We start from the raw sequence: 14,098 nt of genomic DNA on the forward strand, positions 1-14,098 counted from the left end.
AGTAAAAAAAAAAAAGAAACTATACAAGATTCCTAGTTATAAATCCAGCTCTTATAACTACCAGCTCTGTGATTGAACAAGTTATATAATCTCTGTTTTCTCATCTGTAAAAGAGAAATTATACTACCCTATAAAATTATAGTGAAAACCAAACTGTCATCAAAGCATATCCTCCCAGCACAGGATGGTAAACCCTCAATTAATAATATCTACCATTACTACATATCACTATTAAAAGCTTAAAATCATGACATCAAAAGATTACTCAGTTACCTTATATAAGATGGTGATGTGAATATTCCAGAAGCAAGAAACTGAGTTTTGTAACCCACAAGAGTGACTTCTCTGTTTTTAGTATTCTTTCTCCTGGCTCTAATTCAGGGATACAGGATTAATCCATTGTTTTTTTGTGAAATGATACTTTACATTATTTCAAGTATTTCAATTTTGAGAATTAAACAGTAAAGTTTTCCAAAATCCCAAAGTAATGCTTGGGTTTTCTGATTTTATGTGAAATAATGATCTCCCAGGTCATAAATTCTCTGTATAATCAACCAGTTCTGCTCACGGGTGCTGTGGGAGAGATTTTCATTATTGCTGACACTAAATCCACACCAAACACCTCTCACTCTTGCTACAGAAATTACCATGGAAATGGCATCATTTAGCAATTCTACTTCCAGGCGTTCGAGGGCGGGGCTAATGTCCAGAGAAAGAATCAGAAAGAGAGACAGAAGCACCGCCCCATTCGATCTGCTCATGCGCTGGAAATTAAGAGGCCTCCTCACTCCCACATGGGCTCCTGCACAGGTGGTGTCTATGAGGCCATAATGTAAAATGACATTGGAATACAGGCAATTGAATTTTTAAACCCCAAATACTCTGAAATGCAAATGGATCTCATTTCACACTTTACGGGAGAAATTCTGATCTCTTCGTTGTCTAACTGCCCCATCTTAAGGACTGCTGGTTTGGAGCTCTGGGAGAAAATGGAGGCATCCTAAGATTGCAAAATGGATAGAACTAGTCCAGCACACAAAAGAGAGGGAGACTGGTTGGAAGGGGCTTGGAATGGATGGTCCCTCAGTGGGGACAATGAGAATCATCGCCCACCCCCATGCTCCATTTCCATTCCTGGAAAAAGCAGAGGCGCCTAACCACCAGACCCCAAGGCTTCTGAAATTGCTCACAAACTTTAACTCCTCTCTTTCTGTGTTACCAACAGTAAAAATGCCTTGCAAACCTCAAGACACTTTGAGAATTTATTTAGAATATGAGTGAAAAAGCCACAACTGCAGACCTGCTTTGACTTCAGGAAGGAGCTCAAGCAGAAGAACCAAAAGTGACAGTGAGGATAGTGGCCAAGTAACCAGTCCCTGAGAGGTGAGATTCTCACCAATAATTCATGTGTAGTTGGCACATTACAGTATCCAGAGCCCTTTTCCATTCCTCATTTCTCTTGAGGCTCACAAAGTACAATGGGGCACAGCCTGGGAGGCACTGTCATGAATAAAATAATGGAGCCATCACAGGGATCAAGCAGACAGGGGTTCCTTCTATGCGAAAGTGGGGAGGTGAGGTGCCTGGGAGGCTTCACAGTGAAGACACTCAGAAGCAAAGGTGTATGTTCGAGAAGCCCCAGGTGACTTTCCAAGGCATCAGTGATGATCCAGGCTCTGCAATGAGACCCTTGTGCTGAAAGCTTGGATCAGCCTCCTGTTGGCCATATGACCCAGGGACTTGTCTATATGATACCAATCAAAATAGGACCTAACCCCTAGATTTGTCACAAGGATTAAATGAGTTAATATGTGTTAATCTCCTCTTCAGTTCTCTAGTAATTAATTTTTTCCTGGCTGTATGTAAATTTTACTTCTTGCTTCTAGATTACTCACATACAATCCTGGAAATTTAGATCTGTATGAGTCGTCAGTTATCGACATGTAACACTCAGTGAATGTCAACATGACTAGCAGCCCTTCACTATCCTTTTCTCTGAATGCCATCTTTCACACCACCCAACCCTACTGGCCAGGACCACTCATGTTTCTCCTCTGGGGGCTGCACTCTGCCCCAGCTCTGGGACCTTATAAGAAGCTGCAGAAATACAGAAAGGAGGAGCACCTGTGTGGTGCAGTCAGTTGAGCATCTGACTCTTAATTTAAGCTCAGGTCATGATCTCAGGGTCCTGAGATTGAGTCCTGCATCCAGCTCCATGCTAGATGTGGAGCATGCTTAAGATTCTCTCTCTCCCTCTCCGTCTGCCCCTCCCTGCCCCCGATCATATTCTCTCTCTCTCTCTCTAGAAAGAAAGAAAAAAAGGAAGGAAGAAAGGAAGGAAGAGTAGAGAAGAGAGAAGAGAAGAGAAGAGAAGAGAAGAGAAGAGAAATACAGAGAGGAGAACATGTGAAGACAGACACGCAGAGAGAAGGCACCATGTGCTGGCAGGGGCAGATAGGAACAACGCAACCACAAGCCAAGGAATGCCAAAGATTGTTGACAACACCAGAAAACTAGGAGAGGGAGCAGGGCCCGCCCATACCTTGATTTTGGAGTTCTGGCCTCCAGAACTATCCTACCAACTTCATGTCATCTTAAGCCACCCAGTGGATCGTGGCTTGCTTGTGGCAGCTCTAGGAAGCTAAAACACTGGCATGTGTTTGTCATTTCTAGCCACTCCAGGAACTAGTTGCCTGCTCTGAACCAGAGACCCAGAGGGACTCTCCAGAGACTGACCATCGAACTTCTTGCCTGATCTTGGCACACATCTTGCCAACGGCTATGTCCGGGACACCTACCTTGGTGCCACTCTCCAAGGTCTTTCCTGGATCCGACACCTGCCATGGCTACCACCTCTGCCACTCACGTACTGTATGAAGATTGTTCAGCCTGCCTGACTGCACTTCTGTTTATTCCCTGCAGCTGGTAGCCCCTTCCCCCTTCCCCCCAGAACTGGCCCATCGCCTTGAGTCCATCCCTCAGTGAGGACCCCTCCTTGCCAGGCCTTTCCAAAGGCCCATGATGCAATGAGCTCCCAACCTGCCACTTCTCCCTAATATCAAACAGTGTCCTCTGCTTTATTTAAAATCCCATTTAAGGGGCGCCTGGGTGGCTCAGCCGTTAAGCGTCTGCCTTCAGCTCAGGTCATGATCCCGGGGTCCTGGGATCGAGCCCCACATCAGGCTCGTTGCTCGGCAGGAGGCCTGCTTCTCCCTCTCCCACTCCCCCTGCTTGTGTTCCCTCTCTCACTGTGTCTCTCTGTCAAATAAATAAATAAAATCTTTAAAAATAAATAAATAAATAAATAAATAAATAAATAAATAAATAAAATCCCATTTAAGACTCAGGTTGCAAATAAATTCAGAGCCACAGGCTGGGCAGAGAGAACCAGCCCCTCCTTCACTCTGGAAAGCCAGAACCCCCATGAGGCCTCACGTGTAGCCTTTCTATGAGTGACTGAACAGGATTCACATGTCTCTTAACCTGGGATAAGAGTTAATTGGTTGGTTTAAAAATTATTTATGCCCTTCATGCATGCATTTTGAGCAGATTAGAAAACACCAGTACATATCAAATTATTTTTTTCAAAAGAAGTCATTAAATACTATGAGGAAATATATGCAGGGTAGGATAAATGTCAATATTTGGGGGTAATTGCTCACTGCTTCCCTTCCCAACTGCTCTGTAATAGCTTCTTATATTTGCTTTATTTTTATCAATAAAAATGTTTGGGAAAATTTTTGCCATATCACCCACTTCCTAAATGTTTCTAGGTATTCTCTAAAAATAGCCCAGTTTAATTTCCAGGAGTAGGATTGTCAAGTCATACGGTTTGCGCATGTTTAATTTTATTAAATACTGACAAATGCTCTCTTAAAAATGTAAGATAATTTATAATCCCACCAGTGGATGTTATGAATACTTGCCACCACTGGAGATTATGAATATTTCCAACCCTTGACAATACAGTGAGTGAAAATTGGTATGTTGTTTTGTTTTGTTTTCATTTTTGTTTGTGTGTGTGTTGTTTGTGTGTGTGTTTCTTTGCATTTCCTTGACTACTAATGATGTCAATGTCTCCACACATGTATTGGTCATTTGCATTTCCTCTGCTGGAACAAGTCCTATTCTATATTGTTCTTACATGTATGTTAAATCATTCGTCTTTTTCTTATTTATTTGCTTATTTTATCCTACAAAAACAACAAAGAACCACATCACGAATTTACATGAATAAGCTTGCTCATCCTGGCATTGTTGGTCATGATTGGAAACTGGAAACAACCTGAAGAACCATCGATAGGGTTTTATTGTTTAAATTATGACGCATCCTTCTGGAATACTGTTTGGGCATTTAAACATTAAGATAGATCTATACATACTTGGAAAGAATCCATGATAAAATTGTTCAGGAAAAAATAGTACATTTTAGAATATCACGTACAGAATGTTTTGTAAAACAAACAAACAAAAAAAAGCAAACATTTGGGCATGTTCATACGTAATTTAACATCCAAAGGATGGAAGCGTACACAATAATTGTTTACCACGTTACCACAAAAGGTTAACACTGGGAAAGGGAAGAAGGAGGTTGTTTCATTTTACATTTAGGACATCTTGTGAATTTGCTAAAATAGCCTATATTATTTTGTAATTCAAATGACTGAAATAAATTTTAGAGTATCACATTTTAATTCAAATATAGGATTGTGAAAGTTTTAGTGTAAGTTTTGTGTGATTGTCTAATACCATTTAAGCAAATGAAAAAAATTGTGAGCAGATCAAAAATAGTGTATTTTCAAGTACATTGATTTTTTTTTTCCATCAGAAGAGTAAACCTCCTCCCACTGACAATGGGCTATTTATGGGGAAATACGGGAAAACTAGTTTCACAAGATTAGCAAGTTTAAAACATTCAAATTTTTTTTTGAGAAAATGGAAATCAAGTGTCAACCCCTTACAGACATTAATAATTTAGCACCATGGCATTGTGATGCCATAGAAACTTAAAAATATATAAAGGTTTACCAGGGAGATAAAGTCTAAAGGAAAAGTCAAATGTTATTGGCAAATGATATCAAGGAAGTTAATTTTTTAAGAGCTTCAAATGACCGGTATGATAGAGCCTGAGGTTCATTCGTTCAAGTTTCAGTCTTCAAACTGCATGTCTCCCTTAAGTTTCTATATGATACCAGTTTGCCATGGAGTTTTCCATATTAAACATCAATATTTTTTTGATGATGATCTGAATGTGAGATTAATCTTCTCTGTTATGGTAGGTTCAAGAATCACCCACTGTGTGTCCAGTCTAGACATCTCTCTCTTTCTCTCTCTCCTCTCTTTCTCTGGCCCCAGGTCCCAGCTACCTACCACAGACTGTTCCAGACTGTTCCCCTGTCCCACAGACACCTCCACCTTAACAAATGGACCCTCCATCCTCTGCCAAACCTGGTCCCTTCCACGTGTCATTCCCCTCCGTGAATGGACTATGTGCTTTGTTTCCATTGCCCTATGCTACTACTCAAATATGTGTTTTCTTTCATTTTAGAGAACAAGTTAAGGCGTTTCATTATATCACCTGTGTAACAGACATAAATATATCTCCTGTGAAAATGTACAATGAAATGTAATATGAATGTAATATGAGTGACTTTTATAGTGCATTAACAGATGCACTGCAGTTAATTGAATATCCTTGTACCTGGTTGCACAAACCAAACCTGGTGTATCTGCCTCCACCCTCCTTTAGTTTTGACCCTACATCCAGTCCATCCCAAGTCTTGCCAGTGCTACTTCCTAAATATCTCTCTGCTCAACCCACTTGTATCCATTCCCACTGTCATTTCCACAAGATGCTATCATTTCTTGGGTAGCTTTTCCTTTGTGCAGTGTGGGTGTCCTCCAAACCACGCCCACATCGCACAGAGTGACCTTTCAGAAACAAGTTCATGAGCCCCCCCTTTGCTCTAACAGGTCCTCCCATTACCTGGGCTCCTTCTCCCGAGAATGTCCTCCTGGTGTACTGTGCTCCAACATAGGAACATTCTCCAAGAGGTGCACATTTCTCCTCTGCTCCAAATGGACAACTTATTTTACTTGACCAGTCCCTGCCACTCCTCAGGTCTCGGCTTCGATGTGACTTCCTTCTGTGACCCCTAAGCCAGGCTGCATGTTCCCCAGGTACCCTGTGGTCAGCTCCCTCCAGGTTTTTCCCCTTGGAATACCTACTTGAAATTCCCACTAACCCGTGGTTTCCTCCACTAGAATAAGTCTTGGAGAAGATGGGGGCTGGGTCTCATTCACTACCAGGTTATCTATTTCAAGATACAGCAGGAGCTCCAGAAAAGTTGGCTGAATTGAATGGAAATTTACCAAAATATTCAAAGATACACGTATGGTGCCCTTTCTACATGGAGGTGAAGCTTATGCCCTCCTTTTGGTAAGACGCATGCTTTGCAATGATGTATTTATGAGATTGTGACTTTGTTCTGGTTCCAGGTCTCTGGCTATGGAATAGGACAAACACATCTGTTCTTCCTGTGCCTGGGACTATTACCCCAGCTCTATTAGCATATGGAAAATAATAGCACCATCAAATATTTGTATATTTATAGTTTACAAAGTCCTTCCAGATCCACCAACCTAATTGTATTCATGTCTTATTCCTCTAATTATTCAGCATGCTTCATGCATTCCACTCCAGTGTTCTGAGCTCTCCTCTGTCAAGAAGGTGATGCACGATATAGCCAAGCTTGACTGAACCATCCAAATAGCGGTAACAATTCAGCAAGGCCTTTTTAATTTTGTTTGGCCATGGCCTGTGGCTGGCGGGGTGGCTGGTCCGCCCACTGAAGGCTGCACCCCTCTCCAGAGTCATGGTTCCCAGGGTTTTGCCGCCATGCAGGTGGCTGTGTGCACCTGCAGCCTCGGCCTTAGGCTCTCTCATTCACTCTCCTCTGCTGCTCAAGCAATTCTTCAAAACCATAACTGCGACCATGTCACAGTCAGCTGTGATCTCCATCTGTGGTCCAGCCCTCCACCTAGCTGACCCTGGCATGCGATGCTTGGGACCATCCAGCCTCTCTCCGGGTTCATCTGGGGCTGCCCACCTCTCTTGTGCCCTGACCCTGTGCCCCACATTCCAGCCACTTTAGGTCCCGAATAGTTGGGGAGCACATGGTCTGCTTCCTGTTTTAACCCATTTTCAAAGCCTTTTCTCTATTTGAAATACACTCTCATGCCCAATCAACGTGCAAAATTCCTATCCATCCTTCAGAAACCTCCCACTCTGTAAAAACCTCTCTTCTCTCAAGCTGATCATCACCATTGGAACCATCCCTGTGCCTTGTCTTCCCTTGTATTGTGTGGTGCCCACATGTATATACATCTATCACTCCTTGCCAGCTTAAGAGATGCTAGAGGACAATTCTGGATTTTACTTTTCAGTGTATCCCCACACCTGGCATACCACAGGTGTGTTTATTAAGTGGACGATGAACAAAAAAATCAATCATCAGAAGGAACCGAGACTCAAAACTCTGTTAGAATTTTTCCAGCCGCATTATAAAGGCACCAATACTGATTCTAGACATTGGCTCAAAGTTTTCACTTGGTTTTGATTAAGGCCAGAGGCACAGTGGTGGGGCCATGCAAAGAAAAATCCTAATGGTCATTAATCTCACTGAGAAATCCTAATTTTTCCTGACAGTTGTTTTACTAAGTCTTATGACTATTCACCAGTCTAGCCCATTAAAAATCATAAAGACCCTTGCAAACTGAATACTGCTCCAACTTGTCCTAAAGCACTGAAGTTACCACATAAGGGGCCAGGAAAATCCACTGTTAAACAGAGCAAGACATGAAAGTGAGGAAAATTATAAAATGAGACCAAGAATGGATCTGAAGAAAATATACATTGGTCTCAGAGCTCAAGATACGTCCTAAAATGAAAACAAAAACAAAAATAAAAACAGCCCCCATGCGGTGCTCCATTAGCTCACTTTGCTGATGCATTTGTTTGATAACATTGGCATCAAATGCAAAGTTAATATGTATGTATCTAGGAATTTAGCGTGGCGGAGGGGGGCGGGGGAACATAAGTTTCTAGCTGTAGGCTTCAATTGACACAGTTTCACAGAAATTACATTTGATGGGGTGGGGGGGAGAGCTTGATGGCTCCCCCATCCACAGGAGAGTATCATGGTTCTGACATGACACATCCACAGGAAAGAGAAAAGTACACACCTTGAACCTTGCTATCTGTCCACAATCTCTGAGTCTAACATTCTTAAGCAACTCATTTGGTTTAATAAACTACAGCAACTTATTCAAACTTCTAAGAAGCTGCCAAGTAAAATGAGCTGATTTGACTGGAATAACATGTTCTAACTGCTCTGTAATTTAAGAGAGGTGTTATTCTCCTTTTTGCCAGACCCAATGCATTCCACAGAGTTTGCCCCAATTGTCTTGAATAGGGTGACCATAAAACTTACATAACATTTGTTCTTTCAAAGTCCAATTTCATTTAATGGGACAGTAAACTATCAAAAATTTCTTTCATCTGATTAGTTTATCTGGACGTTTCTGCCTTTCTCTATCATAATATATTAATCATTATCAATACGTTTTATTACACAAACATAGGAGACTTTCTAGGAATTCATTACAACGAAATTCGCTCTTACCATCAAACTGTTTTTATTGTATAGTTATTTTTGTTACCTATTAAAAGGGGAGAGGGATGGTCAGGGCTAGGATATCAAGGCTTATCAAATATCCTCATACTTCAAATAGGTTTCTATCTCAGTGGGAAGCAATTCTATAGAATATTATGCATTGAATTTTTTAATAGAATGGACTCAGAAGAAGAGCATATTTGATTAAAATCTAAGAATAAATCCAACTGTAATAGAAAATTAATCCCTAAGCATGATCTAGAGGCATATCAATATCTGCCGGCAGCAGTCACCCACACAAGGGGCCAGCTCCCGTGTATGGCATAAGCTCCCCCATGACCCACAGAACATTATAAAGAAATGCTACACATCTTCTATGTTCTGAGATGCCATATTGTGGGGTCTTAAAAAGATTTGTCTCAAGAGAAGAGAAAGACAAAACAAGATCTCATTTCTTAACTTACTTTTGCATGAGTAGATTCAGCAAATGAGAATTATTTAGGAGGAAATACCTACAGGTCTTTTATAAGCCTAAAAATTACGTGATTAGAAGTGAAAGTTGAAGTGTATTTCCCTTTGTATATTATTCTAATGTACTTTTGATAAAAATTTTGGATTTTTTTTCCAACTATAATCAGCTGTTAATGAATATGATGAATAAAATTTGGTATAGCAAAGAATTCCATGATAACATATATTTATAGTTGAAAAAGTCTCAGTCTCCCAATATTAAAATAATCTGCAACCTACAGGGCACCATCTCACATATAAGGACTCCTATTTTTTTTCCATATGCTTTGGATCAATAATATGAAAGAATCAAATAAATCTGTAATAAAGAATTTTTTTTTTAGAGATCAGACTTGTAGTTACCAGGGGTGGAGCTTGGAAGGAGGAAGAAATGAAGAAGGTGATCAAAAGGTGCAAACTTCCATTTATAGTAGCAACACTGCTATGTGATATCTAGGAAAGTGTTAAGAGAGTAGATCCCAAGAGCTCTCATCACAACGAGAACATTTTTTCCTTTATTCTTTCCTTTTTTCTTTTTTTAATATTGTATTTATTTATTTGAGAGAGAGAGTATGCGCACACCTGTGCACTGAGCAAGGGGAGGGACGGAGGGGGAGGAACAGAGGGGGAGGGAGAGGGACAAGCAGATTTGCACTAAGCCCAGGAGCCCAGAGCCCAACAAGGGGCTCCATCTCAGGACCCCGAGATCAGAGATCATGACCTGAGCTGAAATCAAGAGTCTGATGCCTAACTGACTGAGCCACCCGGGCGCCCACTTCTTTGTTTTCTTCTTATTGTGTTGATGAGAAGACTGATGTTAGCTGAGCCTATTGTGGTCATTTCACAACAGACACAAATCAAACCTTGAGCTATACTCCTTATACTTATACAGTGATGTATGTCAATTAGTTCTCAATAAAACTGAAAAAAAAAAAGACACATGGGCAAATATCAGAAAGAAAAAAAATTTTTTTAACTAAATGCTATCATAGAGCTAAAATGTGAAATAAACTAACTCAAATCTGTTTTTTCCCCCTGCCTGGAGATTTATAATAAATATGAAAATGTAGATAAGTTGCAGAGTAGGATTTTATTTAGATCTATTCAAAGCCTCATACTGAATGAAGAAAAGATTTTAAATCTATAAACAGAACTGTAGTCTTCAATTCAACCTCAACATTCCCATCCAGGCAACACTTAGCTTATAATTACGGAGTTAAAACCTATTAAAAATGAACTTTTATTTGCTGCCACATCTATGAGAAACACCCACTATTGCATGTAGGTAAAGTTCTACTGATTTGAGAGTGTTGCTGATGTTACTCCCTACATTAGATAAGTTCACGCAGAAATGAAACAAAGGAACAAAGCTGATATTCTAGCATGTAGAATTTTAGGTCTCTTTCGGTCTCTAATACTAACTGAAATTAGAATTCAATCAGGGAAAGCTTTTCAAGGGAAATTTAGCACAAGATTTTTAAATGGCCCAAGTAATAAGACACTTGGTCAATTTGCTTTCCTTTGTTCTCTTTCTTTCTTTCACTCGACTTCTATTTTAACTAAGATCAGGGAAAGAGCCACACCTACCCAAGAGTAAGAGAAAATGGGACCTTAACATCGCAGGATAGTAGGAGTAACAATTGGGAGTTTGGGTACAAATTGAATTTAACACAACAGATTTCTTAGACCTAGGCCTCTGACTTGTAAATCAAAATTAGATTCCTCATCCTAGAGTAACATAAAATGAGAGATACCTAGCTTTAGGTGGTCTGAAGTGAGAAGACACTGGCTCTTCTGAAAAAGAGCCAGGCAACTCTTTGGAGCAGTAAGAATATGAGATGCGCCATTATGGACAGAAGGATGTTGTCCATGTCCAGTGGAAAACAAGGAAGTGCACCCTGATTTTTAACGAGTTGCCTGCACTGTAAGGAAAACTGCCTGAGGATATGAATATAACTCAGAAAATGTACCAGTGTGTATTAATTAACCAATAAGGAAAATGCTGTGAGGTTCACTGAGCAGACCATGTTGTGAGACATGAGCCATGGAGGAAAGGTTGGCCACCAATTGGCCGGAAGTGCGGGCTGGGTCTACACAATGACATGAGCAGTGGGTGGGCCAGGTGTAACAGGATGGCATCCACTCCAAAACTATTTATAAAACAAAGACCCAAAACTGTATCCCCAGCTGCCTCAACCATAGAATGAAAGGGAACCCCTCATATGTGTGACCCTGAGCACACAGCATGTATTGGTGAGAGCAGAGGGCAGGTGACAATTAAAACGTGGCATTTTTCACATGAGAATGGGCCCCTGCAAAACAGACATCCCGCTAATACGATTCACATTTTCTTCTATAATTTAATTCAGTAAGTAAATTAAGTAATTTCATTCAACAACATACATGAGCTAGCAAAACTAGAGTCCGTTGATAAGTCCTATATGTAAGAATTTAGTAGAATATTTAGCAGAATAACTAGGTAAGCAGCTAAATACAATCTTTTAGTAAATTATGCATATGTTCATATATTGCCCAATGAAAGTATTAGGAAATATCCTATACTCTTACTCAAATTAGGGAATTTCAAACTCACTGTTTGGACCCTTCTTTTCCCTTCTTTTGGTTTTTTTTTTTTTTTTTTTAAAGCTCCTTCAGCATAAGATGTGTCTATTCTCCAACATAAAGAAAATGTGTTTTTTCATTCACCATGTATGTCAGTTCTTCGTATTAAATATAAATCTATGAGAATGGGAAATATGCAATCTGAATAGCATTCTTGTCACCTATAAATTATTTGCAAATTTAAAACTCTATGCTATTGTAATATGACACATGAAAGTATTTAGTATGCTTGCCAAGTATATTTTAGGTCCTTGGAGTAAAAACCATTTTACTTAGTACAAAAAATTTGTAGTGAAGTCTACATAATTATAATTATTCATGCAAACTATTTCACACAGCTCCATACAAAAACAAAGTGATTAAAAGTCTCTGCCATGGTGGAGGAAAAGGGAAAATATGCTTATAATTTCAGTAGTTTGGTCAAGATCAGAGTGGATCAAAATTCCAGATCTAAAAATGAAAATAATAGTTGGGATTTAGTGAAACTGAAGCTTTGAATTGTATCAAATTGATGATCTTTAAAAGTTAAAATTCATTTTCCCTAAAGAGCAAGGTCAGAGAAATCCCCATGGCCACTTTCTCCCCTCACACACCTACTCCCCCAAAAGAAGAGTGTTCAAGCCCATCCAAATTCACTTCCCACTCAAGATGATCTTGAATGGAACACTTGCTGGGGTTACCACATCTATCAGCAGGTGCATTAGAGAGCTTAGCTCCCAGCCAGTAATACTGCATCAGGCATTCTTCCACCCAGACCAGACCCCCCGGGGGATTGATATAAATGCATCAAGGCTTACTGCACACCAGTGGTTCTCCAAGTGAGACCTCTGGGCCCACAGCAGCAGCATCACCTGGGAACTTGTGAGAAATGCAGATTCTCAGGTCCCACCCCAGACCTATTGAATCAAAGCTTCTAGAGGTGGGGCCCAGCAGTCTGTGTTTTAACACACCCTCCACATGACTCTGTTGGGCAGACATTTGAGACCCATATTTTTGAAGTTGTACCTGTTCCCGTTTCAGCCAGTGGAGAAAGGGGAGTTCCCACTCTGAGATGTCCGTTGATCGTTGATAAACTATTGAGAGGCAATATAGTGTTTGGTGAGGATTATAAATTTTACAGCCAAACTTCTGGGCTTCAAATCTCAACCCTGCTACCTAAAACCTGTATGGTCTGTGGCAATTCTCTTCCTACGTGAGCCTCGATGCTTTCCTGTAAAAAATGAGGACAACACAAGGCCATCATGAGAAAGAAGAACTCCCCACCTTATCTGGCATATAGTAAGTGCTCAACCTGCGTTAATCGTTTTATTTTTACTGATCCCCAAGGAGTTAATATGGCTTCCAAAGCAGCTTAACAATTCAAAGGAAGCGTTGACACTACAAAGTGCCACGAAACAGAATGGTTACAGGCACACACTAACAAGCCATCTGCAAAGGTATGCTGTCAAAAGAAATGCTAGACACACTTCAGTTTTTCCAGATGCACTTCCACACGTTAGGAGAAATACTGTCTTCTTGACATAAAATGGCAATCACTTGGACACGCGAGCGTAGTTTGTATGGCAGAGAGAGAGTGTTTTTCTATGAGTGGACATGTGATCACATGTGACCAGCCTCGCTGCTTGTTCTCCCCCTCACACCACAGACAAACGCTCTCGGTGCTCTCCCGAAGGACTCTCCTCTCCTCACCCCTTCTCACTCACAGACTGGGTCCGCTGTAGAAACCAAGTCTGTGAAGGTGGCTTCAGACAGAAAGATTCAGAAACATTCTTGAAAAGCCTGTTTCTCTGGTTGCTAAGACGAGGTAAATGACGGTGGCCCAGAGACAGAGGAGAACGAGGAGAAACATGGCAAAGAGAGGGGGCAGTGGGATGGCCTTGGAGCTGGCAGGGAGCACTCCCTCAGGAAGCTCTGTTGGAAGCTGGGAGCAGACACCCTGCAGAGCTGACTCTGCTCCTGCTTCAATCTGGGAGACCCCCAACTCCAACAGAGACATGGAGGGCAACCCAGCGGGGAGTGACATTTGTGGGGGCCTCAGGGACTCCCCCAGCCACACTCCACACACATACACACATCTCACTGCCAGGTACTTGCATTGACCTTCTGTCCATGGGGCACTTGGACACCTGGGGGACTAATGATGACATTTCACCTCACCCAAGTGTGTCCAAACAAGCAACTGGAGAATCTCAAGTATACACCTGCTACAGAAACTTAAAGGGCACTACGGCAATCTCATTAGCTTGGGTATTCAGAGAGCAAAGATTCGATAGAAATCACAATCCATGAAT

The sequence above is a fragment of the Leptonychotes weddellii genome, chromosome 3, assembly GCF_054177405.1.
Source record: "Leptonychotes weddellii isolate Sample4059 chromosome 3, ASM5417740v2, whole genome shotgun sequence".
In the NCBI taxonomy this organism is placed as follows: Eukaryota; Metazoa; Chordata; class Mammalia; order Carnivora; family Phocidae; genus Leptonychotes; species Leptonychotes weddellii.